Raw genomic sequence first — 25,136 nt, 5'->3', positions numbered from 1 at the left:
AAACTAAATAAAAACACCAAATAAAGGGAAAACCTCCAAACCACTTAAAAAAAGAACAGAACGTTCACTTCAACCCTGTGACATTGTGATTTGTTGGAAGGCAGGAGGTAAAGCATCCAGGCTGTTCTCCATCTCCCTCAGTATCTGCAGCAGGTGGTTGTGTTCATCCTCTCCAGTGCAGCTTCAGGCGGCCACAGATGGACTGAAATGTCTCCCTGGACATACACAAATTCTCTATCTGCTGCTCATCGGCAAAACTGGGAACAACCTTTTCCCACCATCATCAGGTTTGCTCTGGACCAGCCGGACGGTGAGGAGTGTTGCTCGATGAGCCGCAGCAACGTCTGCAATGGAAACAGAACACGAGTTACAATGAACCGCCTGATTTCATCGTCCATCAGTAACATCTCCGTCAGGCAGCGCATGACCACGGCGATCGCTTCATTCTCCATGTTAGCTTGGTGTTGTTGTTTTGTATCCTTATTTTTTGCTGGTTTTGTTTGGTTGTTTTGTGGCACAAAAATCAAACCTCACTGTCGCAGACGGTTGCATCTCATCGGTCCCCCTATCTCCCCCTAACTCATGTGCGAATGCAACATGAAACAGTTCCCCTGGGGAAGGTAGTTCATAGAACTAGGACAGTTCTTAGAACCTCTGTCCGAATGTCCTGCTGCACAGTAGTACCTATGTGAACTGTGAAATCACAAAATTAAAACAACCAAAAGCTATCTACTGATGACGGCATTCACTCGATCCAACACTCATTTCATGAATTTCCTTGAATTAATTTTTTTAAACTCATCAAACTATTAGAATGTTGAAAAAGTCCCACTCTGTCCATCTTTATGGGGTCAATGCTAAAGTCACTTAAATCCCTTTTCTTCCTCAATCTGATGCTCAGTTTGAACTTCAGCAAGCCGTCTTCACCGTGTCCAGATGCTGCCATGTGATTGGCTGGTTAGATATGTGTTTTAACAAGCAGATGAACAGGCTTTTTTAATAAAGTGGACAGTGTTTGTGTACTTCTTCCTACCACCACACACTGATGAGCATAACATGGCCAATGAGGGGTTTAGTGTGTTTGAGTGGGTAACATGCAAGAGACTTTGTAGACATGAAACATGGTCCTTATGCTATAAAATCAGTTTTAATTTACCCTAAGTTAAAAACAACTCTTCTCGGGCTGTATTTGCATGTAAAATAATCGCATGAAGGAGAAACCCTTGTTTTAATTCATGCAAATGAGCACTGCAGACACACCCATGCACATTCATGCGATGCTCCTTGTTGTGCACTTCATTTAGCTACGCTGCCTGTAGTCAGCCACAGCTGGCGAGGCCATACATCAGTGTTTACATGTTTGGATTTGTGACATTTCGATGCTCTTTAGGAAGCAGTGGGTTGGCTAGAAGGAGCAGGGGAATTTAGCCTGAGTGGAGTCAAGGAGCTCCGAGAGGCATTTATCCAGATGTCAACTATAGGAGGCATCTTGTCAGGCGTTCTGTGCCGACTCACAGACAAACATCCCCCTAGACGGTGTGGAAACACACAGACGATCAATGCCTTCATTGTTCAGGACATCATCAATAAGCTGTGTTCAGCTGAGATCTGATGTGTCAGGGTCTGATTAGCCAGACAGCCAACCCAGCGATCATAGCTGCACTGACATTTGCTCAGACACCATCCTCAGCCCGCAGGAAGCCCAACTCAGACCCAAGCAGTTAGCTTCTGACAAGTTTCAGTGATTTGATTTGCTTCCATATGTCATTCATTGATTGTGAGGTTGAGTGTTTCACTGCAGGGAGTGTGTATAAATCTGGAATATTTTTCTAGTCTGAGAATGAAAATAGACTAATTAATCAACAAATGAAATTTCAGCCATGATTTAAACATTTAGCTCTTTTTGGTTAGTTTACCAGACGAGTCCAACCTATGTGTGTTCGAAGCAAAGTCTCTTTATTTTCATAAAAAGATCAGACAAAAGTAAATACTGTGTGTTTAATTAGCTGTGCATGCACTGTTTGCAGAGCTTTAATCAGCTAGAATAAGAAAAAGCATCTGTTCTGATTGGCAGTTGAGATGTTTATTCCGCTTGGATCCTGTTGTTCATACAACATTTATAGTCAGTAATCACCTCACCTGTAACGCTGGATTCAAATAAACTCTACTCTGGAGAGATTCATAGAACAACATGCAGGATGTTGATTTATTGATTAAGAAAAACCACTAAAAGCTGTCTCGCTGCCTAATCACGTCTGCAACATTACTGCGGTGTTATTTCCTACTGCTGCCATCCTGAAGGTTGAGTCGTTCTCTAAAACACAAAAATTTCTGCCTATGCAGGGACGTATCCAGAACATTTGTATTAGGGTGGCTAAGAAAAGACAGACGCCAGGGTGGGGTGGTGATATCACTAACTAGAACATCCATCAGGATCGTTGTTAACTTTGGTTAGAATCAGTGCACAAAATATGGATTATTGTAACGGCTGACACAGGGACGGCTGGACACAAGCGCAGGTTGCAGGTAAGATGATTTAATAAAGTCAGCAGCGGATAGGATGCACAAGCAAAAGCAAGACTAGACACTGAATGAGGGTAAACAGTAGATATATATAGGGCTGTGTCCAGGTGAAGACTATAAGTCTGATGAGGGCCTGCAGGTGATCCTGATAATGACAACTCCCGGTGCGTTGTGGTTAGTGTAGTCCAGTCCTAGTACTCGGGAGATGACGAGCGGGCCGGAGGACGAGGTGCAGCCCTGACAGAGCCCCCCCTCTGAGGCACGGCACCCGACGTGCCACACCGGGCACCCGGAGGACGGCCGCGAGGACGGCCGCGAGGACGAGGGGCAGGGCGATCAGGGCGAGCCCGGTGGAAGTCCCGGATAAGGTCCAGGTCAAGGACGTCCTCCCGGGAGACCCAACTCTGCTCCTCCGGACCGTAACCCTCCCAGTCCACCAAGTATTCGAGCCGGCCCAGACGACGCCTGGAGTCCAGGAGAGACCGGACCGAGTACGCCACAGAGCCCTCAATCTCCAAGGCCGGGGGAGGGTCAGCCGGCGGAACTTCATCAGCGAGGGGACCCCGGACCACCGGCCTAAGGAGGGAAACATGAAAGGTAGGTGAAATACGATACTGAGAGGGGAGCAACAGAGTGTATGACACCTCATTAACCCGGCGCAAGACTTTGAAGGGCCCGACGAAGCGGGGACTCAGCTTCCGACAGGGCAGGCGAAGCCTCAGGTCCCGAGTGGAGAGCCAAACACGGTCCCCAGTGCGAAAGACAGGAGCCACCGAACGCCGACGGTCCCCCTGGATCTTCTGATGGCGGACGGCACGTCGAAGCTGGTGATGGGTCGAGCCCCAGACCTGCTCTGCCCGACGGAACCAGTCATCCACAGCAGGGCCCCCCTCAGGATCAGGATGCCAGGGACACAGAGGGGGCTGATGGCCCAACACACAGTGGAACGGCGTGAGACCCGTGGAGGCGTTCCGGAGGGAGTTCTGGGCGTACTCTGCCCACGGCAGGAACCTGGCCCAGTCATGCTGGTTTCGAGCGCAATGAGCCCGGAGCAGCCTCCCCAACTCCTGGTTGGCGCGTTCCGCCTGACCATTGGATTCCGGGTGATAACCAGAAGTCAGACTGACCGAAACCCCTAGGCGACGGAGGAAGGACTTCCACACACGAGATATGAACTGGGGGCCCCGGTCATAGACGATGTCCTCTGGTAGGCCGAAGTTCCTGAACACGTGGTCGAAGATGGACTCAGCAACCTGGAAGGCAGTAGGGGGGTTAGGAAAAGGGATGAATTTGCAAAACTTGGAAAACCGGTCTACGACCACCAACACCACCGTATGCCCCTCTGAGACCGGTAGGTCAGTGACAAAGTCAACCGCTATATGTGTCCATGGCCTCAGGGGAACAGGCAAGGGCATCAGTTTCCCAGCCGGCGGATGGCGCGGCGATTTCGTCGTGGCGCACAAGGAGCAAGACCGGACGTATTGGTCAATCTCCGCAACCATGTTGGGCCACCAGTACTTCTGGGTGAGTAGCTGAGCCGTGCGTCTTGATCCGGGATGGCCTGAAGATGCGGATGTATGAGCCCACCTGATGATCCGGTCACGCAGGGACTGAGGCACGAACGTGCGGCCAACAGGACAAGAAGGAGGAACAGGCGACAGGCGGGATTCCCGTTCTATGTCTGCATCCAGGTCCCATACGATGGGAGCGACGAACACCGTGGCCGGGAGAACGGGGACGGGCTCCTCTGAAGACGCCATCGGGACATCACGGCGAGACAAAGCATCGGCTTTAACGTTCCGACTCCCCGGTCTGTAAGAGATGGTAAAGTCAAACCATGAGAACAACAGAGACCACCGAGCTTGGCGGGGGTTCAGGCGTTTGGCCGTGCGGAGGTATTCCAAGTTCCGGTGGTCAGTGAGGACCTGGAATGGTTGTGAAGACCCCTCCAACCAGTGGCGCCATTCCGCCATAGCCATCTTCACGGCCAGAAGTTCACGGTTCCCCACATCATAGTTGCGTTCAGCCGGGGTCAGTTTCCTGGAAAAGTAAGCACAGGGGTGTAACTTGGGTGGCTCACCGGAGCGTTGAGACAGGACCGCCCCGACCCCCGATTCACTGGCGTCAACCTCCACCACAAAAGGCAGACTGGGGTCTGGTAGACGAAGGATTGGCGCCGTGGTGAACCGTGTCTGAAGGTCCACGAACGCCGCCTGCGCAGATGGGTTCCACACGAGCGTTCGAGGCTTGCCTTTGAGCAGAGAGGTGAGGGGAGAAGCCACAGAGCTAAAGTTCCGGATGAAGCGTCGATAGAAGTTAGCAAATCCTAGGAACCGCTGAAGTTCCTTCACAGTACGCGGAGTCGGCCAGGCAGTGACAGCCTCTACCTTGTCCCGATCCATCCTCACACCCTCCGGGCCGATGACGTAACCCAGAAACGCCACGGTTGGAGAATGGAATAGGCATTTCTCCGCCTTGACAAACAATCGGTGAGCAAGAAGTCGGTCCAGAACCTGTCGGACGTGCCTAACATGTTGAGACCTGGATTCAGAGTAGATGAGGATGTCATCGATATAAGCAATCACGAACTTGCCCAACATGTCACGTAACACATCGTTGATGAGGCTTTGGAAGACGGAGGGTGCATTGGCCAGACCATACGGCATCGCGCAGTACTCGAAATTTCCAGAGTGCGTGCTGAATGCTGTCTTCCATTCATCGCCCTCCCTTATGCGTACCAGGTTGTAAGCGCTGCGGAGGTCCAGTTTGGTGTAGATAGTAGAGCCACGCAACTGATCCAAAGCGCTGGGCACCAAGGGAAGGGGATACCTGTACTTCACGGTGATTTCGTTGAGACCCCTGTAGTCAATACAGGGCCGAAGTCCCCCATCCTTTTTCTCCACGAAGAAGAAACCGGCGGAAGCCGGAGAAGAAGAAGGACGGATGAACTTCTGTCGCAGCGCCTCCTCCACGTACGTCTCCATGGCTCTCTGTTCCGACTGTGTGAGGGGATAAATGCGACTGCGCGGTGGCAAAGTCCCCGGGAGAAGCTCGATCTTGCAGTCGCTGGCACGGTGAGGTGGAAGACAGGTGGCCCGTTGCTTACTGAACACCTCTAGCAGGTCCTGGTATTCCCTGGGAACCGCAGAAGCCGACGTCACCACCGGGCTTTCTACGGAGGTGGAAGCGCAGTCCAGAGTCACAGGAGGAGCCGGCAGCGTGGCAGGGAAACACACAGCGCCAGACCCCCACTGAAAGGTGGGAGAGGCGCGGCGGAGCCAGGGGAGACCCAGAACCAGGAGGTGACGGGACTGAGGGAGGACAAACAGGGTGATCGTTTCCCGATGAGAGCCAACAGAGAGCTGGAGAGGGCCCACGAAGTGGGTAACAGTCCCACTGCTGATCGGTCTCCCATCGATAGCTCGGATGGCCACCGGAGTAGGGAGGCGGTGGAGCCGTAGGCGGAGCCGATTCACCAGTATAGGGGAGATGAGATCGCCTGCTGCGCCGGAGTCAATTAAAGCAGGGAGAGAACAGTCCTGGTTACCATAGGATACATGCACGGGGATGGAAAACTGATCCAAGCAGTAAGAGGGAGGAGATGCACTCACCCGAGCAAGAACCGCGGGCCGGTCCTGCTTATCTCTCCCGGACCGAGGTCTGTGAGGGCAATCCGGCTGAAGGTGGTCCTCCTCACCACAATACAGGCATAAACCCCTTTCTCTGCGGCGGCGCCGCTCCGCTGTGGACAACCTGGATCTTTCCAGCTGCATGGGTTCCTCCTGTGAGTCCCCCATATGCGAGGGGCAGTTATGGGCGAGATGTCTGTCGCGGTGCAGGTTGTCCAGACGGATGGCCAAAGCAATGAGAGGGTCCAAAGAAAGGGTGTCATCCCGGCAAGCCAGCTCCTTCTGAAGGGCGGGGCGGAGTCCCTGTCGGAAGATGGTGACGAGCGCCGCCTCGTTCCATCCGCTTGCTGCTGCTGTGGTGCGGAAGTCCAGGGCGTAGATAGAGCGGGAACCCTGCTGGAGACGAAGCAGGCGTTCACCACCCTCTCGACCCTCTGGTGGGTGTTCGAAGACGGCTCGAAACAGCCGAAGGAAAGCTGGATAAGACGACATGCTGCTTCCGCCGTCGTTCCAGCTGGCGGTGGCCCACTCCCGTGCACGTCCACCCAGCAGAGAGATCACAGTGGCGATCCGCTCCCGATCCTGGAGACCCGGATGGTAGGCGAAGTATGGATCGCACTGAAGCAGGAATCCCGCGCAGTCGGTAGCTCCGCCGTGGTATGCCTCCGGAAGTCTGACGGGAGACACGGCAGCTCGAGGCAATGAGGAGGAAGCCGCCTCCGGTGCCGGAGGTGGAGCAGTGGTTCCCCCAGTTGTCGGTGGTGGTTGATGCCGGATCTGGAGATGCTGGAGAAGATCAGCCATCACGGACTCCTGCCTTCCCAGTATCCGTTCCAGCGCGAGGATGGCTGCCGTAAACTGAGGCAGGACGGTGGCTGGATCGGGAACCGAAGCTGGGGCTGAAGACGGTTCTCCGGACGAAGAACAACGCGCTGCGTCCATGGTTGGTCTAGTCTTCTGTAACGGCTGACACAGGGACGGCTGGACACAAGCGCAGGTTGCAGGTAAGATGATTTAAAGGTCCCATATTATGCAAAATTCACTTTTTAATGGGTTTGGAACAGTCATACTGGTCCCCCCGCATGTGTAGGAGACCCGTAAGTGTGAAACTCTTTCAGGCGCTCTCTCTCCCCCCTGCTCCACCTCTAGGGAAGTAAGCGCTGAAATGAGCTTGTTTGAAAGCGTGTACGTTATGACGTCATAAGGGACAATAACCACTCCCCACAGAGCGATGGACCCGTCTACCGGCTCTCAAAGCCCGCCCTCTAAAAATCACCTGGCTCCCAGTGTTTTTCCCTCTTCGGCAACCCTCGTTAGCGGACATGGCTAAGCGACAGAAGCACTGTTCTGTTTGTGGCTGCATAAATGAACACGAAAACGTTTTTTTTACTTCCATCCACTGAACCCACGAGGACTGAGTGGATTAATTTTATTTTTGGAGGAAATGTACCCGGAAAACTTCCAAAGGTTTTGCATGTCTGTGGCCAGCATTTCAAAGAGGACTGTTTCCACAACATGGGGCCATGGAAAGCAGGCTTCGCCAACCGTTTGAAGCTGAAGCCAGGTTCAATACCAACTGTCCGTGACACAGCTGGAGAGGTAAGAGCTGGCAGTTATTTTATCGTTTCGGCCTTATTAGTCTGATAGCTTGAAAATATATTAACCTGTCAATCACCTCATGACGGGCGATGCGATGGGCGGAGCCAACAGCTGAGCTGCTCCACCAGGGTTCCGCCCACCACAAACGGCACATTTCTGAAGCTGCTAAAAAGAGGGAGGTGAAGAGAAGCCGCTGCACTCAAACTGAGGGTCGATTTGTCCATACCATGGCGGAAATATTTCATTTAGATATTAATGAATGGTCTCAGATTGGGAATAAAGTGTATAATATGGGACCTTTAATAAAGTCAGTCAGCGGATAGGATGCACAAGCAAAAGCAAGACTAGACACTGAATGAGGGTAAACAGTAGATATATATAGGGCTGTGTCCAGGTGAAGACTATTAGTCTGATGAGGGCCTGCAGGTGATCCTGATAATGACAACTCCCGGTGCGTTGTGGTTAGTGTAGTCCAGTCCTAGTACTCGGGAGATGACGAGCGGGCCGGAGGACGAGGTGCAGCCCTGACAATTATTGGACCTCTTGGTAATTTTTTGATAGCTTGAATCAAAGCACTGATAGATTCTTTTAGTATTGCATAACGAAAACAGAAAATATTGCAGTCAAATCATCTGTGGTATTTAAATTTGACTCTTCTAAAAATATTAGAGAACATATGAACTTCATTAATAGCTCATTTGTACAAAGTATTTTATCTGTTCGAGAAAAGAAAGGTTTTAAACATGACTTCTAGAACAAAACCACAAACCAATAAGTTAGCTGTTCCTGTAGCTGCTGGAATATAGTCTGAAAGGTGGCTCTGGTTTAAAGGCTTAACATGGGTTACCCACCAAATCCAGTCCCACCACCCTCAGCCTGTGTCCATCCATATGCCACACACAGGTTAAACACATGGCTCTACTGTAACATCTCTTTTCGCCAGTGATGTGATACCATTGTTTTTATCTGATCTGATAGCAAGTTAAATTTAAATTCATAATTTTTAAGTAATTTTAATTGTTTATTTTAACTTTTAATTGTTGCAATTAATAATTTGATTGTAACTGATTTGCTGCCTCTTGGTCAGGACTCCCTTGCAAAAGAGGCTTTTAATCTCAACAGGACTTCCTGGTTAAAGAAAGGTTAAATAACTAAAATAAAAATAAAAAGCCAATACCGATGGTACCAGCACTTCGTACAAAAACCTAATGTGTTTGGAAAATCCCTTACACTGAGAGGAAGTTAAAGTTTACATTTTTATAAAATGCTTTGCAACTCAAACCGAAATTACAAGTAAAACACAACATAAATTAATGAATAATTTCACGTTTGTCAACACAAACACAAATACATACTGGTAGTACCTGATAGAACCTGGTAGTCTCTGATAGAATCTGGTAGTACCTGGTAGTCCCTGATAGATCCTGGTAGTAACTGATAGTATCTGATAGAACCTGATAGAACCTGGTAGTCCTTGATAGAACCTGGTAGTAACTGATAGTATCTGATAGAACCTGGTAGTCCCTGATAGAACCTGGTAGTACCTGGTAGTCCCTGATAGATCCTGGTAGTAACTGTTAGTAGCTGATAGACCCTGATAGAACCTGGTAGTCCTTGATAGAACCTGGTAGTAACTGACAGTATCTGATAGAACCTGGTAGTCCCTGATAGAACCTGGTAGTACCTGGTAGTCCCTGATAGATCCTGGTAGTAACTGTTAGTAGCTGATAGACCCTGATAGAACCTGGTAGTCCTTGATAGAACCTGGTAGTAACTGATAGTATCTGATAGAACCTGGTAGAACCTGGTAGTCCCTGATAGATCCTGGTAGTAACTGTTAGTATCTGATAGAACCTGATAGAACCTGGTAGTCCTTGATAGAACCTGGTAGTAACTGATAGTATCTGATAGAACCTGGTAGAACCTGGTAGTCCCTGATAGATCCTGGTAGTAACTGATAGTATCTGATAGAACCTGATAGAACCTGGTAGTCCCTGATAGAACCTGGTAGTACCTGGTAGTACCTGGTAGTCCCTGATAGAACCTGGTAGTAACTGATAGAGCCTGGTAGTACCTGGTAGTCCCTGATAGATCCTGGTAGTCCCTGGTAGTATCTGATAGAACCTGATAGAACCTGGTAGTCCTTGATAGATCCCGGTAGTCCCTGATAGAACCTGGTAGTACCTGGTAGTATCTGATAGTACCTGGTAGTCCCCGATAGAACCTGACAGAAACTGGTAGTACCTGGTTGTATCTGATAGAACCTGATAGAACCTGATAGTCCCTGATATAACCTGGGAGTCCCTGATAGAACCTGGTAGTACCTGATTGAACCCGGTAGTACCTGATAGTACCTTATAGAACCTGACAGAACCTGGGAGTCCCTGATAGAACCTAGTAGTCCTTGATAGAACCTGGTAGTACCTGGTAGTAGCTGATATTAGCTGTTGTACCTGGTAGTATCTGGTAGTAGCTGATAGTACCTGGTAGTAGCTGATAGCGCCTGACTGTACCTGGTAGTAGCTGATAGTACCTGATAGTACCTGGTAGTAGCTGATAGCACCCGACAGTACCTGGTAGTAGCTGACAGTACCTGGTAGTAGCTGATAGCACCCGACAGTACCTGGTAGTAGCTGACAATACCTGGTAGTAGCTGATAGCACCTGGTAGTACCTGCCTGCAGCATCAAAATACTCAGAGCTCCTGTCCCTGTCTTGTTCTCCTTGTGTCCTCCTCTAAACTTCAAACTTTATTTATTTATAAAGCGCTTTTCATGCATGACTTACATAACAATAAAAAATACTCATTAAAATCTTTCACACAGTCGCACGCACACATGTATACACACACACACAAAGCACCCCCCCCCCCCCACCCCCCTTTGTAAAAACATGACTTTCTAATTTCAGTCTCCAAAACTGAATGTAAGTATAAAATATTAAAAGTAATAAACACCTGGCCTGATGCTGCTGTGAGGAAACATTATCATGGGGATCTGTCCACACCAGGAGCCAGTCCATCCATGTCCTACAGCAGCCGCCACCACAGCAACCACCCCAAATGGGGGCAGCCCGGGACCCACATCACAGCCATAAGGCTGCAGTGTAGGACCCCAGTCACCCAGACACGGGTAATCACCGTGGCAACAACCCCCAGACAACACCACAGTAAAAACCCCTGTCCTACTCTCCTCCTCTCCTTGTGTCCTCCTCTCCTTCTCTCCCTGTGTCCTCCTCTCCTTGTGTCCTACTCTCCTCCTCTCCTTGTGTCCTCCTCTCCTCCTGTCCTCCTCTCCTTGTGTCCTACTCTCCTCCTCTCCTTGTGTCCTCCTCTCCTTCTCTCCCTGTGTCCTCCTCTCCTCCTGTCCTCCTCCTCCTCTCCTTCTCTCGTTGTGTCCTTCTCTCCCCCTGTCCTCCTCTCCTCCTCCCCCCCCCTCCTCCTCTCCTTCTCTCGTTGTATCCTTCTCTCCCCCTGTCCTCCTCTCCTTCTCTCCTTGTGTCCTTCTCTCCTTGTGTCCTCCTCTCCTTCTCTCCCTGTTTTTCTTTCTTTTCTTAAAAGTCAGCTGTTTTAGATTGTTTGGTGGACTCCGTTTAAAAACTGCTATATAAACATTAAAGATGAATGGTTTTTCGTTCTTAGCTGTCATGGTTATGAAAGCCGACGCACAGGTGGAATCCAAAAGCAGACTGATACACAGATGTGGAACGAAAGAAACGTTTAATTTACAGAAGCGTGTTCTAGGTGAGTCCACAGAAATTCCAGCCCGGTGAATTCTCTCTAGGAGGAGAGGTTCGTCTGTTCCAGGGGTAAATTGCGAAATGAACTGAACATCTTGTGACTGTGTACCAGAAAATGCCCAAGAGGAGCATGATCTGCAGGCGTGGTGAGGATTTATCTGGGTAGTTGGTGGGTAACTCAGACCAGGTAGAGGAAGCAACTGGTGAATGATGTCTGAATGATCTCAGCTCACAATCCTGGAGTGACAAGGTTGCACTAGAAACACTGGAGAAGCGAGGTTTAATAAAGTTTCCTACAAAGAAAGCACTGGTGGGAGCCTGATTACGACAGACACAGCGAGACGATCTGGCGAAGACTGGAACTCCTGCAGGTCCTCAAGAAGCCGGCTGGAAACAAGCTGCAGGTGTGTTTGTAGGAGCACTCCAGACTCCGCCCTGGACTTCCTGGACACCTGCTCAGCCATCTATCAGTGACATCAAATAGCTAAAACAATTAGAAAAATTACATATTTGGAAGTTTTGTGTAGGACTAAAGTTGATTAGAAGGTTTGTAAAAAAAAAATCTTGATTAATTTTAAAGCAGTTTTTTTGTCTTTGTGACTCAAACGTTTGTAATTTATAAATCTGACACCTTAATAAATAAATAAATAAATAAATAAATAAATAAAGCATCAACATGAATGTTGTTGTTAATTTGTTGTAAATAAAGACTTTTGCTCCCAAAGTCTTTTATATGGAAGATAACTTGCTTTTTGTGTTTTCCTGCTCATTAAAAAAGTAACCTTATTTCATCAAACTGGCATTTAAAGGGTAAAAATATTTTAAATGACATATTTGGTTTAGTTTTGATTCAGACTGAATTTGAGTAAAGAATTGCAGTAAACTAAGTGGAAAAATAATATTGTAATTTTCTTAAAAGTAGTTTTTGAGGGACAACTTTTCAGTCCTCTAAGAGAAAATTATAGCAACACAAGGGTTAATCTAGTCATGCTGACCTTATGTGAATCCCGGATTTGATCATGACCCTACTAACACCCACTTCCTTTCCCAAAGCAAAAATCTGATACGTAAAGCCAAGATGGGAATTTGTGTGAATCAGAACTGGAGAACGAACAGTTGTGTTGGCAGTGAATGAATTATTCCACTGTGTCTGGATGATTCATTTGTAATCTTTCACATTACAGATAAATTAATTTCGCTTCCTTCTCACACACACACACACACACACACACACAGATGGAGGAGCTGAACTCAGGACCACCAATAAAAATCCTGTCAAACCAGAAGGGAGATGAAAAGGACTGTAAATGAAGGACATGTGCAGGGCAATTTGTGGACCAGAGAGAAAGTGAGGCCTTGTAAGTATGACATGAAACCCGTGCGCTCAGTCTTTGATGTAACAGTAATATCTTTGTTTGGAACCAATTCCATTTCCTTTTAAAGTCTGACCGGTGCTCGGTAGCTGGGAGCTCTTGTGTAATGATGAGGCCTTGTGAGGAGAAACCTGATGGAAAAAAAGCCTGGAGAGCCTATTACTGCTGACCGCTGAACCACAGAGACCTTTAATGTGCTGTTGCCAACTATCTGCACAGCTTTGTCCTGCCAGCAGTTTCTCTGGAAAGACATGGCTCTGATTTGTAAAGCAGATCGATATGTAATGATATGGCTGAATTAAGTGGCGATCCATCATGTGTTTGTACATGTAGACAGGTCTCTCACAGCTCTGATTCTTTTTTTGCTTCACATGTGTTTTGCCTCCATAACTGGTTGTGTTATGATGTGGTTTTGTTTCTTCCTGATACTTTTCAAACAAAATAGATCGTTTTTCTTCCATCTCTTTACTGTTATTCACCATTTAAATTTAAATTCTGCTCTCCTAAGAAATCCCAGTTTCTCTTTCCAGAATAGACCTCCCACACAAACTACTAGTTTTTAGATCATGTTTTATTTAAAATATGGCAATCAATGTGTTAAACTGTAGGGTAGACAGGATATCATTAATCCATTCAGTTCAATTCAGCTTTATTTATAAAAAACAAATTAACAACAGTCATCCCCGGAAACTTATAACTTTATAACAAATCCATTTTATAACCCAAATTAGTCCAATCTGGGACTATTATGATGAGATCTCCCCTAATGATGGCTAGTCTGGCATCGTCTTCATCCCGTCTCTTCTCTGGGGTCTCTCCAGTCAGTAAAAGTCAGTCTAATGCCGACTCTTGTCTTATCTCTTGTTCAGTTCCTTTCTCTCTTTCTTTTCCTTGCTTCTTACAATAATGTGTTGATATCTAGTTGTAGGGGTGTGACGTGGTGGCGTAAAGCAACATGCTGCTGTGATGTGATGCGCTAGGAGACGATAGAAAGTAGTGAATGTGGTTTCTCAGCCTTGGGATGCTACCGGGCAACAACAGCTCCAGGACACAGACATAATAAACATAATAAACATAATAAATGTGACCTTTGTCACAAGTCAGAAACATATATTTAAGGTCAGAACCTTACATAGTGCTACTTTAAGTTATTGCGCAATGGAAAACGTGGTCTTACAGACCAGAACAGGATGAAGCAGGTATATAAAATAAATGGATGTGAGCTGTTCACCTGGATAAAAACAAGCAGAAAGTATACTTTTATCTCAAGCCCGTCTGTTTCTCATGTAGGGACAGAGCTGCGTTCTTATGTATATTATCAGTAAATGTCCCTCAGAAAGCACAAAAATAACTTGGAAAAAAAGGTGAAAAACATGAGCTGTAGATCAACAAAGGTCAACACGTGATGTCACACAAACCTCCAGGGGAACAGAAAAGGAGGAAAAACATTGTGACCTGGTTATGAAACGCATCCTTGTGTAGTTGCTGTTTCACCTGTTACCAGAAACCCTGAAAACATGGCAGGAACCGAGTCATGTGACCTTGATAATATGTAAAACAGAGACTTCTGATGTTAATGTTTCAGAACATGAACACAATCCAGTTTAACCAGTGAAGATTTAACAATATTAAAAACCATCCAGGAAAACCACTTTTGCATTCACACACATACAATCCTTCCTAGGATTACCTAGTGCTGCCTCAGGGTTCACAGGATGTTGCCCAAGGACACTTTGGCTTCTACTTTGGGGAAGCCAGGATTGAATCAACTACCTTCCAGTTGGAAGACAACCGCTCTTCCTCCTGATCTCCAGCCGCCCGTGTGCCAGACTGACTGATGAGGGAGAGTCAGGATTTTTCCTACATTCCCTTTTTTATCTCAATGGTAACACAAGCTGACACAGTATAACAGTAATGAGATATTTATTGGAAAGAATAACTGATTTACTTGAAGTGCAACACTAGCACAGATTAAGTAATCAGAGTACCCAAAGTGACTCTGATCCCATCATGATAACAAGTCTAACACTGTCCTGAAGTCATGTTGGAGGACAATTTAAACTGGCAGACCCACGAGTATCCACACACACACACACACACACACACACACACACACACACACACACACACACACACACACACACACAGCAAACCATGCACACTGTACATTCACACTGTGGAGGAAAACAGGAAAATCTGCAGCCATGCTCCTCTGTGTGTTGTTTAGCAGGGAAGCATCATTGTGTTGTGTTGACTTGTCCATATGAGGAAATATGAGGAGGTCATCACATTGTCAGATGTTTCAGCTGTATGGCTTATTAAGAAGCCTTTAACTTCTGGCTGCAGAGCTCAGTCTGATTCACAGAGCCTGTAGGAGCCATAAAATGTTGATTTATCTCTCCTCCCCGCAGCTCTGCACACTGAGCCTGAGGAGAAACTAATGATGTACTGCAGCAGCTATTTAAACCTCTGCTTCAACGCTGGGTTAAATATGGAAAGAAGTTAGAAATTAGCAGCAGTTTTGTTACTGTGATTTCAGCCCCAGACACCCCAGTGTGCACTCTCCTTTAAAAAAAGGAAAGTGAAGGGAAGCTTAACACAAATAGAAGTCTGGTTTAGGGGGAACATTTAACTAATTAAGAATAAGACTTAATCGGTGAAACATGTGTAAATGAGATTTTTACAAGCACTTTTTTTTTTTACAAAAAGTAAACTTGGATTTTAGCTTTAATAAAATTGTGTATTTATTTATTTTTTCAGTTCAGGGTGCTTTTATGTTTTAGGATGGACAAACATTCTTTTAAATGTCCTTTTTTTTTATCATTCATTCATTAATTCTCTGTACCGCTTAGTCTATTACGGGTTATGATAACAGCATGTGAGGATGGCAAAGACGGAAAATCTAACACTTTTTGATACAACAATCAGGGAACTGACAGAGATGTTGCCAACCATTCTGTCTTCACGTCCAGATGGTATGAAGATTATTGTCCACACAGGGTCTTTTGATATTCTGAGGAGGAAAACTGGCTCAGAGATCCTGAAGAAAGACTTTTCTCTGTTGTTGGAGAGACTGTGTCAGTTTGGAGCACCATGTTTACATTTCAGGACCCGTTCCTACAGCGGATAAAGGAATTTATGTTTTCAGTAGACTTCTTGGCCTGAACACATGGTTATCAAACGCATGTATCACCCATGGGATAAAGTTCATTGATAACTTGAATATCTTTTGGAACTGTAAGGAGCGACTCAGACCTGATGGTGTGCATCCAAATCTAACTGGATGCAGATTACTTGGTGCACACTTACGTCATGCTGTTGGGACGGCAAACCCAAACATGAGTGGACAGCTCAACCCCAGCTCTCCCCCCTCACCAGACCCTCTGCTCCACATCACCCAAGGTCTTCAAAGGATGTCTCTATCCTGGTCTGGACCCCAGCGACCACCATCTACCAAGAAACACAGGGCTCCTCCTCCTCATCCTCCTCTTAGATCATCTGTACTGGCAGAGCAGGACACAGGAGGATGTGCAGGAGGTTCACAGAGCAGCAGCAGAATTCACAACAAAGATAACATGCCATGATGTGTTCAGGGTCCTTGAACTGACAGCTGTTCTGAGATCAAGCCTGGATCCAGTAGGATTCCTGTGTTAGTAAAATAAGGAATCGAACACGGTCAGTTTGTGGGGTGAATCGATCTAATCTGTTAACTGTACCTTGTATAACTCAGAATACAACAGAGACCAGTGTAAACTTCATAAAGCTAGCTGTACTAAATGTTAGATCTCTGTCCAACAAGTCACTGTTAGTTAATGACTTCATCATTTCTCACAGTTTAGATTTTCTTTTTCTGACAGAAACGTGGTTAACAGAAGACACAAGTGCTACAGTTCTTAATGAAACAGCACCCCCTCATTTTAGTTTTATGAATAAATGCACTCAAAAAAAGGAAATATCAATGTTGTTGGCTATAAAACATAGTATTATATTATAATCACTCAAAAAAAACAAGTATTTCATATCAATTTGAGATAGTTGTGTTGTTTGAAAGCATACATATGCAATGTCAGGTCTACTTAGTTGTGTTAGTTACCCCAACTTAATTTTGTAATGTAAAAACTATGTTAAACGAAAAAGCACTTCAGTAATAGAGTACTTTGTCCCTTTGGGGACACCATACACCTGGCAAGCATCCTTTTCATTTCAAATAGATACACGCTGTGGATAAATCAGCAGCCATCCTCAACATAGAGGTGAGTAAACATCTTTTACTGCCGTTACTTCATAGAGCAATTAGTGTTAAGCAACGTTGTTGTTGTTCTGATACTGGCCAAAATTCGTCGAGTACTGGTGCTATTAACAAGCATTTTTTGCTGTTAGCTCCATAAGCGCTGTTGGCGCGGTTAGCTCCGTTAGCGATGCTAGCCCCATTAGCGTGGCTACATTGAAACTTTAAGGGTCCGTTTGAGCAGCGCTACAAATAACCTGTGTACTATTATACCCAGATAGGTAACCGACTCTTTACGGGTATGTTGGAAATGCATGTAATAATACAGTTTTGAGAGGAAGCAGCTCACATGTAGTTAGGTTCAGATAGAGCCTGTGGATTTTGTGAACATTTTTTTAATTCTGATAATAGCAACTGAAATTTGTGAGACTTATTTATTTATTTATTTAAACATACAAACAGTCTGAAACCATGTAAACAAGACCTTATCCAGGATACTCTGGACATGATGTGCAGCTGGAAAAATGAGGCAATGTGTTACTGTATACACCAGTTTGTGTGAAAACAGCAACTGTGGCTGCACCAGTTTTTAATGAATTTATTATTTTTTATATTTATATTTCACTTATGTCTGTCAAAGGAAAACAAAAGTTAAATATCTTGATTTTGCTGCATAAACCTTTTTCTGAGGTTAATGTGTAATTGAATAAGATCAAGCAATAAATTAATTACAATTTCTATTTTTTCTTAAGAGGCAGTAGTAGAGAAGTAGAGAAGGCCTGGCAAGCCAGTTGAAGGAGCTGTTGCATAGAACTGTCTTTTAATGCTTTGACTCTAATCTTGCTCTCTTTTTTTCAACAGATATGAATGTGGTCTTGTAAAGACTGTGGGACAACTGTATCAACAAGAGTCCATCTACTAAAACACTACAGGTTAGCTCATGACAATTTTGGCCGCAGACACCCCTACCCATGCACTTATTCTGATTGTCCATGTGTATTCAAAACTTGGAATGCCCTTCATAGTCATTTAAGCAGGTCACATACTAATCAAAGTTTTGAAAAATGTGTTATTTCAGCTACATTTAACTGTCAGTTGTGTACAAGCGCCTACATAGCATCAGCACAAGAGTATTTTTGTCAACTTAATAACCATCTCAAGAACCATGAAACAGTGAATTGTGTGTTTCAGGGCTGCTCTTTCCAGACAAATGTTTATGGTACTTTCAAGTCCCACAGAAATAGAAAACACACGCCATATTCTCTTCAAGATTTTAAAGTAGGTATTGTAAACACTAGTGAAGCAGAAAACTCAGCAGATGGCGACACTGATAATTTAGCTTTTAGTGGTGAGTGTAAGGTTGATTCTGATAGTGATATAGAAACTGAAACAAAAGAACAGCATTTATTTAAGACTATAGAACTGAAATTAGGATCTCTTTTACTAAAACTTGAAAACTATTTCCACGTTCCACGCACAGAGATAGATGAACTGCTTGCTGAATTGCACTATTTGTTAGGATCTGCCTCTGTGCCAATATCAAACAAAACAATTCAAGAAACCTTCAGAAAATACAATGTCTGTGTGGACCAGATTGTGGTTACTGAATTGACCACTGAATTATCTTGTAATCCTTTGTTAAAAAGTATAGCAAAGGATGGCCCACTGGCTACTGCTCATAAGCGCAGAAAGTATTACAAAGAAAATTTTGACATTGTTGATCCATTAGAGTACGTACTTGAATCAAAAACAAAACGAACCTTCCAGTATATTCCTGTTTTGAAAACTTTAGAGCAGTTACTCAAACAGAAAGATATACTCAGTAAAGTTGTTGATAGTCATTCAGACCAGCATTCAGTAAATGCCAAGTATAGATGTTATCAAGATGGTTGTCACTTTAAAAATAATGAGTTTCTTGCAGGTGAGGAATTAAGACTTTCATTGTGCCTTTACATAGATGACTTCGAAATTTGTAATCCATTAGGGACGTCGCGAAAAAAACATAAACTTTGTGGAGTTTATTGGATTTTAGGGAATTTGCTGCCAGTTTGCCAGTCGTCACTGAACTCAATTTATCTTGCTTTGCTATGTAAAAGTGAAGATGTCAAAACATTTGGCTATAAAAAAATATTTGAGCCTTTCTTGCGTGATCTTGTCACATTAGAGCAACAGGGAGTTTTCATCAATCATCTAGGGACATTCATCAGAGGTACTGTTCAGTGTGTGGTGGCCGACAACCTTGGAGCTCATGGATTAGCTGGATTTGTGGAAAGTTTCTCTGGAGATTATGTCTGTCGCTTTTGTACTGCTACACGCAGTGAAATTCAGTCACAGGAAGTCAAAGAGGGTGGCTTCAGTCTCAGAACTAAAGAGCTACATCTTGCACATGTAGCAAGTGCATGTAAACAAGGTAAACCCTGTTGTGGAGTCAAAGCTACGTGTGCTTTAGCTGAGAGCCTTTCATTCTTTGAGGTTACAGCAGGTTTCCCCCCAGATCTTGCTCATGACCTGTTCGAGGGGCTAGTACCCGTTGAACTTGCTGAGTGCTTTGGATTGCTGTTAGCCAAGAAGTACTTTACTTTTGATGGTTTAAATGAGCTAATTCAGTCTTTCCCATACAAGTGGGGGGATAAAGCAAATCGCCCTCATTTACTTCCACGTGCTTTCCAAAGTAAAAACAATATTGGTGGCAACTCACACGAAAACTGGTGTTTATTAAGACTAATTCCACTGATTGTTGGAAAACTAATTCCAGAAGATGAACCAGCTTGGCAGCTAATATTAGATTTGAAGGATATTGTTGATCTGGTCGTTTGCCCTGTACATACCAATGAGTCAGTTGCATACAGTAGTAGCGGTTTAAAAGTTCCCCTGTTTCCATGATGGGTCCTTGACTGGTCCTTGACTGGTCCTTGACTGGTCCTTGGCTGATCCTTCACAGGTCTGTGGGGGTAATGTAATCCCCCGCAATGACGTCGTCAGCGAGGCTCTGCCCCTAAGCAGCCCAAGTAAAAAAACAGCTGCAATCCCTCTTTTGTCCACGGGGAGGAGCAGTGATTTGATCTTGCTGCTCTCTAAACAGTTTATAATGAGCTGTGTCGCTCATTTGTTGCATTTTTGCCAACATTTAAAAAATGATTTGATTTGAAAATGGCGTCAAATAAATGTATCAAAAAAGCCGACATGTGTAGCTAATGGTGTTATGAGGCAAAGCACAACCTCCTCAAGTCGGGTAAGTGGTGAATGTCACTAGCAGCGAGCTTTCTAAACATCCCGAGGAGCGCCGCCAGCGGTCATTTGACTGCAACGTAAGTTATTCACAGTGGGGGTTGATACAGCTGCTGCATAACTGAATATTGACAAAATCATAACGTAATATCGGCAGGTAAAAATAACATAATACTGATAATGTGTAAAGCAGGGATCACAAAAGTCCGGACCCAGCCCAACCTATATTCTGAATTAGGCCTCAAAGTGCTATTATCCTAAGTAGATAAGTAAATAAATGGTTTATACTGTGAAATGAAGTGTCCCTGGATTTTATTCATAGCGATCTAGTGATAAAACGTGATAAAACGTCATACAACTGTGTCTCAGCGGTGGGACAGCTGCCTGCCCGCTGTCTGAAGCAGGCACATGCGCAAAGGCTGGTAGGAATGACAGGAACCAGCAGCCTATCATCACACAGGGTTTGTGATCTTACAGCCAATCAGAAGCAGAGTAGGGCGGGCATTTATTACAAGTCCGTAGCCTTGTTATATACGACAGTTTGGCTGAGAAAGAGTCTCCCTGAGCGGCTCTGTGGAAGTTTAGACGTGCTAAACTGCTCGTAAATATTGATGTGTTTACTTTTCCAAACAAGTAAGCAGGTAAAACTATAGACAACAACTATCTAATAAAAGTCCTAAAATACCAGGTTCAGCCATTTAGTTTTTAATACACTATAAGCATGGTAGCATGACTGGCGGTCATCAAAAGACCGCTGGCGACGCTTCCAGTGTTTAACACTAGAAAACCCAGAGATTTCTTACCCCTCTACCATGCCCAGAGTACAACCAAAAGGCTGCCCGGTTTGAAATTAACAATTCAATGGCCAACAATTAGCACCTTTACATTTGTAAACACAGCCATTACCTGCTGTTAGCTGTTCAAGCATACTCCTTGGGGGGAGGAGTGTGCTTGAAAAGAGCCTTGTGGACTGTGCTGTATAGTTTCACTCACCACAAACGGTATTTGTGCTTTTGACCATTTCATGTACCCTTTATTGAGCATTGGTCATGTGAGTTTTCATCGTCATCACACTATTGTACGCCCAGCTTGCTTTCAAGTGAGAGATTATCACGTTTCTGTTTCCACAAAGGCCAAAAGGAAAGCATAATCAAGTATTTCAAATGTGAGATAATTACATTCCTTTTGACCTGGGAACAGAAAAGCAAAATCAATTTAATGTTCCTCACTTCCTAATATGGTGCAACAAGATTCACAGTCCTCAATGTTTTTAGTAAAAAAAAACTAAAAAAAAAACACCTTACTAACAGGGTGGAATGGAACATAACAGAGTGGAACAGAATATAACAGGGTGGAAAATATTTGTTCCCAATTCCAAATTCTGATGATTTTCCTCATTGTCCTGCATTTTGCCATCTGAAATGACAGGTATTACAAGGATTGGTGATAGGTAGCTGTAATTTTTTCTATTTCTCTTTCCAGTCTTTGTTTATTCCTTTTTGTCTGACTTTGACCTAACTGTCTTTGCCTATAACAGAAAGAAATCAAAAGACATAATTAACATGCAGTTGTATTCGTTTTAAGGGTATTGGGTGATTCGTGTGGAGAAGGTATCGCTGCCCTAGCCTTTTCCCTGGTTTGCGCCTCTCTCTTTCTTACTTCCACTTTTTCCTCTGGGCACGCTTTCCTCGCTCAGTGAGGTCTGCAATTCTTTTTTTTTTCTGTCTTTCCTGTACATATATATAGTGTTAAAAGACACACAAATATCTATATTTATATTATCTATTATTGGTAAGCTAACTTGCCAATATCGCATAATAATGAAAGCCAACGAGCCTTCTAACAGTCCGGTTACTTATGGATCCGCTATGTTGCAAAGAATTCCTATAAAGACAGCCTTTAAACATAAGTCTGTGTAAGTACTTTCAAAAATATTTTATTTTAACACAGCAAATTTCACACAGCAAATAACACACAGAAAACCAAAGATGTAGGCCTACAGTAGCCTATAAGTCCCTTTAACGGCAAAAGCCTGGGCGCTGCGTTTCGGGATCTGTCTTGCGGGGAGATCTCAGTCTTTCGTTTATCCTGTTTCTCACTTTCTGCCACTGATCCGGAGACAAGTTGGGGAAGCGCTGAGAAACATGCTGGTGGATTCGCTGTTTTAGACTTTCGGGCAGAGGTTGTTTTCCGTTGGAGCCGCTCCTGTTGACGGTCTTTCCCCAGTCCTTGTAAAGTCTAAAAGGTGTGAGCGCCATAAACACACCGGCAGCGTAGCTTTCGGGTCGAGGGTGGCCTCCACGGTGGCAGAGTCTGAAAAACTCCTCCTCACGTTCGGCGGGGAGAGCTCTGACCTCAAAATCCGTCGTAGTATGTGGGAAAGGTTCTTGAGGTGGGAGGGGGTCCTCTTCTCTTACACCAAAATCCAGACAACGTCTAGCAATAGGACTAGCTTGTGGTGCGGACTGTGGTGCGGGCCTCTCCAGACATTCTAAGCGGGACTCAATATTCTTTATTGACGCTTCCAGCTGGTCGAGTCTCTCCACAATGTTATTTGTTTCTGTGATACAATTCCCGTGGCAACTGTCCCTCGCAGACTCCATTGCTGCGACCCGGCTTTTTAGGGCCCGGACCTCTGCTTCAAAAAATGGCTTAATAGAACCAGCATGGCTTCCTCCAGCAGAATTTACTATGTTAGCCTGTATAAGAAAAAAATAAAGAGAGAACATTAAAATAAATTCACCCTTTCTCCACACAGGTCATTGTTATTGTTTTAGGGGTTAATTCAATAACTTACCGCTTTTTTTTTCACAAGCCTCACATTTCCTCTCACCACCGGAGTTTTAGATTTCCGTGATGATGGTGACGGCTGCTTTGTCTGGAGGGTAGAATTAGATTAATTTGGTATGTTCACCAAACAAGGTAGGCCTAGTTAATTCTGATTAAATGTTTAAAGAAAGACAAATAGGGTATTATAGCTTACCACACGTTTTGGCCTCTTGGCAGCTGAATCAATCTGCCAGCTTCCATCTTTGTTGCAAAGTCGATGATCAAAGATGATGATTTTATCCGCTATTTGTTGTCTACCTGCACAATTGTTCTTTGGTGTAGTGAAACCTCATTGGTTGTTTACACCTGGGGAATGCATCCACCAATCAGATGCATGCATTTACGACACATCATTTACATACCTGAGCACAAAACGCTCCCCTTCCCACACTATCACACTCGGAGTCGGAGCCTAATTGCATCTAAGATGACGCGCATTAAAAAAGAAAGTTCTCAGCAAGTACGTCAGATGCGAGCAACAGGGAAATCAACGAGGGAAATTCAGAAAAATTTTGCTGACCGGGGCATCAAAGTTTCACAAAGAGCTATAAGAAAGCATTTCAAAGAGCCGCAACCTCGCCGTTCACATCCAAGGAAAATGCACGGGTAAGTTTTTCATCCATGTAAAACAAGCTAAAACTGATATTGATAGGCTAAATTTACTTGTATTCTGCAAGTCAAGTCTAATGATTTTGGATTGGTCTCTTTTCCTTCTTCTCACAGAGCCATTCTGGTTGCCATTGATGAAATGACAAAGTCAAACGATGAGATGACCGCCATTGCAGTGCAGCAGAAAATCCTGTCAGATTTCAGTGTTCGAGTTGGTTTGACAAGCATACGCTCGGCTCGCAGAAAAATGGTGAAAGAACGCAACAAAGGAGCAAGGCTGCAACAGGCAATTACGTGGAACACCTCTGGAGAGACCTGGCATAATGTTCTTTTTACAGATGAAACAACAGTTGCGTTGGAACACTACGCCAGACAGAGTTTCCACAGGAAGGATCATGTCATTGCCAAACCTCAGCCTAAACATCCATTGAAGCTGCATGTGTGGGGAATGATCTCCCGGTATGGTGCGGGCCCAATGATCATATTCGAGGGAATAATGGATCGAAAATTTTTTGAAGAGAGCATAATTAAAGAACATGCTGCACCATACATTAGAAAATATTTTGGGTCTGACAATCGCTTTTTCCAGGACAATGACCCAAAACACACCGCTGCTCGAGCGTACATTGAGTCCGAGGGGATCAACTGGGTTAAAACTCCACCAGAGTCACCGGACTTAAATCCCATTGAGCTTGTTTGGCACTCCATGAAAGATTTTATTCGAAAGGAGGCTAAACCAGGAACCAAACAGGAGCTCATCGACGCCATCCACATGTTTTGGAACACAAGAGTCACCGTGGACTTTTGCAACAGACTTATCTCAGGACTGTCAAAGGTTTTGAGGTTTATTATTGATAATGAAGGGGGTCACAGTGGTAAATAATGGTTCTGCTGATGTTTATTTGTTATCATGAAACAATAACAAAACGAAAAATTGAAATGAATAAAATAGCCTGAGTGAGAAGCTGTAGGCCTAATCCGTTGTCAGATGGAGAAAAAACGCTTCCATGGCCAGATGATCAGCAATGAATAAAGATATTTCTACAGTGATCCAGATTTATTGTTTGTTGTTTTTTTGTTTTACATTTTAGATTTTGTAAGAGATGGGTGTGTTTTAACAACAGCAGTTTTATCCGTGACTTTAATCGATAATTATTATCATTATCCAGTGTATAAAAATGTTGGTGTAAAAACGCCAAAGATAGATAAGCATGATGCTGAACTTCGGTGGTCTTAGCTCCTGGTTTGGTGTGTCTTGTTCTGTTTATTATCATTCTGAAAGGTATGCAGCCCACAACTTGAACAAAGGCTAAATTCCTCAACATTCGCACTTGCTCCATAAAATTACCATCTCCAAGGCTCCTCCACCACCACTTTGACT

Source organism: Melanotaenia boesemani, chromosome 6 (genome assembly GCF_017639745.1).
Source record: "Melanotaenia boesemani isolate fMelBoe1 chromosome 6, fMelBoe1.pri, whole genome shotgun sequence".
In the NCBI taxonomy this organism is placed as follows: domain Eukaryota; kingdom Metazoa; phylum Chordata; class Actinopteri; order Atheriniformes; family Melanotaeniidae; genus Melanotaenia; species Melanotaenia boesemani.
Note: the sequence above shows the minus strand (reverse complement) of the source record.